The sequence below is a fragment of the Panthera leo genome, chromosome A3 (genome assembly GCF_018350215.1).
Source record: "Panthera leo isolate Ple1 chromosome A3, P.leo_Ple1_pat1.1, whole genome shotgun sequence".
Lineage (NCBI taxonomy): Eukaryota > Metazoa > Chordata > Mammalia > Carnivora > Felidae > Panthera > Panthera leo.
In genome coordinates this window covers 45,587,025-45,593,024 of record NC_056681.1, presented here as the reverse complement: position 1 = coordinate 45,593,024, position 6,000 = coordinate 45,587,025, and the positions used below count along the sequence as shown (strand labels likewise).

Sequence of the window (6,000 nt, the reverse complement as noted above, 5' to 3'; positions counted from 1 at the left end):
TCCACCACCACTGCCCACAGTATTTTACTCAGGAAGCCTTCATCATCTTAATAATTATTTGCTAAAGGGAAGAATAGTCACTAGGTGATGCTCTCTGACATGAACGTCTTCCTTTCATCCCAAAAGCGAACAAAAGGGCACACCTACAAATGGCAATGCCATCCACACAATGGCAGGTATGCATCTCAATCCACAAATGTCCTTATGCACTGAACTAAGATGACCTTACTAAGAAATTGAAAGAGACATGTTTCTTTTCTCATTTTTCCCCATCTAAGAAGCTAAGTGACAAAAATGAAGGATAAGAAAAAGTGGTTTTCTAAGCTCATGAAAAAGAGGAGTTGTAGATTGCCTTGGTCAGAGCCAACAGGAAGCTCAGGTGGGAAGAACATTGACTACCTTCATCTAAGAATTATTCCACCTATTTCAAAGGGTTCGTGTTCAAAATGGCTCTTGTGGACATTATTCTGCTTTTATTCCCTTTGGTTAAAAATACTTTAAAGTATTTTTCTAAAAATTTTTTTTTAAAAATGTTTTGTTAAAAAGCCAACAAATACTTGGCTTTTATTCCCTTTGGTTAAAAAAAAAACTAGTAATAATGAACTAAAAACAATAATTCAGAGCAGACATTTTTCCAGCAGGAAATCCCTTTTCCTAACATAAGTCCACTGGAAAAAATTTCCATATGTATAGCAGCCTTTGCCTTGACTCATAGTTCCCATGTCTGTCGCTGTTAACACTGATTTTCAGGAATTCTTTCACCAACTGGAGGACAGTTAGCTAGGATTTGACAGAATCCTATTTTAAATGTGGTGCTTGAATCCACAGCCACTCTTCATAAAGGTGATGATTCCACTATCCTGTCCTGTCATGGCTAGGATGCACACCTAGAAGGAGCCACCTGCTGCTGGGTCAAGAACCCACTTGGAAGAGTCGGTGTTGATGTAGCAGCTGTTCTTGTGGTTGAATCATCTCTGCCTGTCTCCTAGCCCCTCCTGATCTAAACAGTGATGGGCATTTAGATCAAACCCAAGGAAATGAGTTTTTGCTCTCTCCCCATCTTTCACTTCCTCCCTGGGTTTTCCTGCAATAGAAATCTCAACTAGGATTTCTACTAATATAAAAACTCTCAAGACAAGATGAAAACTCAGAGATTTCTTAGTTCATTTCTTGCCCCTTGGTCCACCTGCTCTTAATCCATCTGACAGGTGGTTCTATGGACAGCTATGAAAGATTTCCATGGACACCAACAGTAACTTTCCCCTATTTTTTTGGTCTTATTTATATAGTTTGTTTTGTATTATTTCTGATATGAGGCCATATTAAACCTTGTAATTTGCTTGTTTGACTGTCTTCATCTTTTGGCACTTAAATTCCATGAAAGCAGGACTTTGTCTCAGCTATCACTGTGTCCTCAGCACCTAGGACAGTGTCTGGAACACAGTAGGTGCTCAATCAAAACTTGCTGACTGATTGTGATCAACGAACAGAGCATCAGTACCCCCGCCCCATATTTCACACAAGATAGGGAACTATGCAAAATTATTGAACTAAGTACAAAATGATCTATCTATCCATCTATCTAACTATCTAGAGACAGACAAGCAGACTATGAGGAAAATTGAGACAGATCTGTGCCAGCTATGAGCACTAAGCAAAGTCAGTCTGCAAAAAAGAAACCCAGCCATCCAGACACAGCCTTTAGACCCATGTTTTTCCACTTTTGTGTGCACTAGAATCCCCTGGAGATCTTGTTAGAATACAGATTCTGATTTAGGATGTGTTTCAGAGAGTGCCCCAAATTCTGCATTTGTATCAAGGTCATGGAGGATGCCAATGCCACTGGTCTGTGAATCACGTTTTGAGTAGTGAGGCTGTAGCTGTAGATAACCAAACAATGTTTTAAAATAATTGAATCTTTTATTTTATCTTGAGAACAGAAGGCTGACCAGATAACAAAGTTGATTGTTTTCTTTTTTCTTTTCTTCCTTTTTTTTTTTTTTGCCAGATATCCTAACTCCAGAAAGTACAGAAACATATCATCACAAGAGAAATTATTCCAAATACAGAAATAAGCAGATTGGTAGTTGTCAGCCTGCTTAATACACTGGGGAAAAAATAGGGTTTGAAAAATTATATGGAAGCAATTTCATGCCCATTAGACATTTTAACCTGTTTCTTTATGACCATTGATGTAAAACAAATATACTCAGATTGATCCGGAAGGGAATCTTGAGTCTTCATACATATTATTTCATTGCTTCACAGATGTTTGGAAGAAGAAGAGAAAAGTGATTCATACATGAAGAGTGATTGTCCTTCAAATCCACTCCACACAGAGATTTTCCAGTTCCTTTGCTGGTGCAGCCCACACACCATTTTGCTTCTTTGTGGGGAAATATAAGATGTTTTCTTCCTTTAAGCTATTTACTATGGCTAAAATGATACTCGGCCCTCCAGATGTTGATGCAACAGAGAGCTAAAGAGAGAGAGACAAAAGGAGAACAGTTCTGCATCAGAGACACTGAGAGCTCCATTCATTGGAAAAGACCCGCTGACTTCCACGTTCAGCCCTACTATTTATTCTAGTCACCGGACTGTTGAAGCCACTGCCCCACTTGCTGGATGATCCCGGCTGGAGAAATAAGAACAGATTTATGGTACCCTTTAGGGTGTTCACCATTTGTGAGGCCACAGAAGGGACACTTGAGTCTGAGGTCACTCAAAGCTCTGGCTTACTTTGGAGCCCATCCTCTCTGACAGCCAGGGCCTTATTTCCTTCCCCTGCCCAGCCCCCTTTTGTGGGGCACAGGGTCCTTCAATCTCCTGGTGTCTTGAAAACTCAGATGGAGGCCCCAGAAAGACAAAAACAAATATAAAGCATCTTATGGCTTCCCTTTATGGAGCTCTCTGTTCAGGGAGAAGGAAGTTATTTTGTCAAAGCTCACCTATCAGTTTGCCCATCTGGCAGGTGGAAATTAAACACAGGCAAGCGTCTTCTGAGAAAATGAAAGTGGACTCCAATTCCTCTCTTGATAAATACAGCCCACTGTTGGATATGGGGTTATTGTTCTCTGTCTTCTGGACACCAACATCCAAACTGCCCCACACACACTGACACAATCACACCCCTGCACACACTCATCCCTGCACACACACATCTCTGCCCCCACTCATACACATTTAGACCCTTGCACACACTTATCTCTGCCCACGCTTACACACTCACATGCCACACACACATCCATGCACACACATGCACACTCGCATCCCTGCATACACTCACACACACCCTTGCACACACACATTCCCTTACACGCACTCTCATTTTCACACATTCTCTGTGCACACACCACAGACTTTCAAATCCAGTAATGTCCAACCAGGTGCCCCAACACAAAAATGCCCCATCTGGGTCCCTACTTCTGTCTACTGTTTTCATATTTAAAACCACACAGTAGGCTTTCCTAGGATGGAAACTTAAAAGTCCTAAGAACATTTTTTTAATATTTATTTACTTATTTTGAGAGAGAGAGAGAGAGAGAGAGAGAGAGAGAGAGAGAGACTACAGGCATGTGCACACAAGTGGGGAGGGGTAGAGAGAAAGGGAGTGGGAGAGAATCCCAAGCAGGCTCCATGCTGTCAGCACAGCGCCCGACATGGGGCTTGAACTCACCAACCGTGAGATCATGACCTGAGCCACAATCAGGAGCCAGACGCTTAACTAACTGAGCCACCCAGGTGCCTCAAGTCCTAAGAAAATTTTTAAACAACTTCATAGTTCTGCAATTCTTAAGGTAATTTGGATTGTTTGCCCTCAAGAGTCTTGCCCCACCTGGATCTCAAGTTCACCTTCTTGCACCCACATCTCTTCCCCTTGTGCCACCTCCTCTTTAGTAACTTTCTTATTAAGGGAACACTGTCCCTCTCTTGCTCTTCCCATGGACTGGCATCCTGTCTCTGCAGCTGGCAGATGTCCCCAGTGCCGACCCTGCCTGGGTGTCTGAATAGTGCCTGCCTGCATGGCCTGCCTCTGTGTGCACATCATTACCCATCATCTGGGCCCATAGTCACCCCTTGATGGACATCCCCCAACCCCACTGGTTGCCTGGGTGACTGCTAGTTGCCTAGCACCGTATTTTACCAGCCAGATGGGTTTCCTGTCATCCACAGTCCTGGGTCTGTCCCTGCCCTTCAACACCTGGGCCACCTGGTTTCATCTCCCAGGCCACCCCAACCCCCCATTCTGCATCCATCTATTTCAGGAGATAAAATCCTTACATAAATAACAGTAAGAGAACCCATTCTAATAACCTGCTCAGTATAATAATACTGCTGTATCATTCGAACTGAAGGACATCACCTACCAAGAAATGGATCACAAAAGGAGCCTCTCCATCTCTTTTTGTAGTCTGTAATTCTTTTCCCGACATTTGACGACAAGCAAAATCAGAGGCTTTGCATGACAAAGTAGATGGTACAAAAGGCACACAAGGAATTCCTAAGGAAATTTTTTTAAAAAAGAACCTCTTAAAACAAATTAAGAAAATGTTTTGTCAATCCATTAATGGTCAAAGAAGCAGCACCCAATACTAAAATTATTTCATATCACAAAATAGAAACTAGCCACTGGAAATAGTTTTAATCGAAGAAAGGTATATACAGATATATTTACAAAATAGAAAAACAAAGCTATCAATAGCTTCTGCTAGAAGACATTTGATCTGCTGATCTGCTACTGTGAATCTGAGCTGTTTTCTGAAGCAAGATTGTCTGAAGATTCTAAATAATCCTTCTGAATCCACACTTTGGCTTTTAACCATGAAAATGACAAGTTCAGGTTGCTGGCAAGATAGGCATGTGTTTATATCAGTTACATCAGAAAAGAAGTGGCTTATTTTGAGAGAAGGAAGAAAGACAGGTGACTACCCACTGCAGGAACACAGAAGAAACACCAAAGGAAGGAAATGGGGGAAATGGTCAGGGAGAAGCTCACCATTTAATGACTTTGGGGGTTTTCCAACCCCTGATTCCTCCCATCAAGGCTGGGAGGTCACTGAATACATCTGTCACATATCAAGAATAGCATCCCTGCAGGGGAATGGGGCTCACACTGTCAAGGCATTTTACATTAAAAGAAAAATCATAAATGTCTACAGGAGTGCTGATGCATAGGAGCACATGTACCCCAATGTTTATAGCAGCATTTTCAACGATAGCCAAATTATGGAAAGAGCCTAAATGTCCATCAACTGACAAATGGATAAAGAAGATGTGGTTTATATATACAGTGGAATACTACTTGGCAATGAGAAAGAATGAAATCTGGCCATTTGCAGCAAAGTGGATGGAATTGGAGGGTACTATGCTAAGTGAAATATGTCAGAGAAAGACAGAGAAATATGTTTTCACTCATGTGGATCTTGAGAAACTTAACAGAAGGCCATGGGGGAGGGGGAGGGGAAAAATAGTTACAAACAGAGAGGGAGGGAGGCAAACCATAAGAGACTCTTAAATGTAGAGAACAAAGTGAGGGTTGATAGGGGCTGGGGGAGAGGGGAAAGTGGGTGATGGGCATTGAGGAGGGCACTTGTTGGGATGAGCACTGGGTGTTGTATGTAAGCCAATTTGACAATAAGTCACATTAAAAAAAAAAAACAAAAAAGACCAGACACTGGAGAGCTCCATCTCTCTCTCTCTGTCTCTCTCTCAACCAGTCTCCTTTTCTCTCTCTCTCTCTCTCTACCTCTATCTGCCATGGAGCATACAGTGGGTCAATATCTGCCTATAAGCCAGGAAGAAAGTCCTCACCAGAGGTGAATTTTCTGGTACCTTGATTTTGGATTTCCTAGCCACCAGAACTGCTGGAAAAGAAATTTCTGTTGGTTAAGCCACCTTAAAAAACAACAAAAAAAAACCATAAATGTACATTCTGATGTGAAATGCTGCAATATTTCTAGAATGGTTAAAGCAACTATAAATCGTTTGAGTACTTAAAAC

At 41.8% G+C, this 6,000-nt stretch overlaps 1 long non-coding RNA gene across 1 annotated transcript in view; it reads right to left on the bottom strand.

Moving 5' to 3' along the window:
* Positions 1-1,956: 1,956 nt before the first annotated feature.
* The window catches only part of LOC122214973, a 48,468-nt gene continuing 44,424 nt past the window's right edge, over positions 1,957-6,000 (bottom strand). The window contains exons 3-4 of the long non-coding RNA XR_006200173.1: positions 4,368-4,501; positions 1,957-2,479 (exon numbers count right to left, since the gene is read on the bottom strand). This is a non-coding gene — a long non-coding RNA (uncharacterized LOC122214973). The remainder of the gene's footprint in view (positions 2,480-4,367; positions 4,502-6,000) is intronic.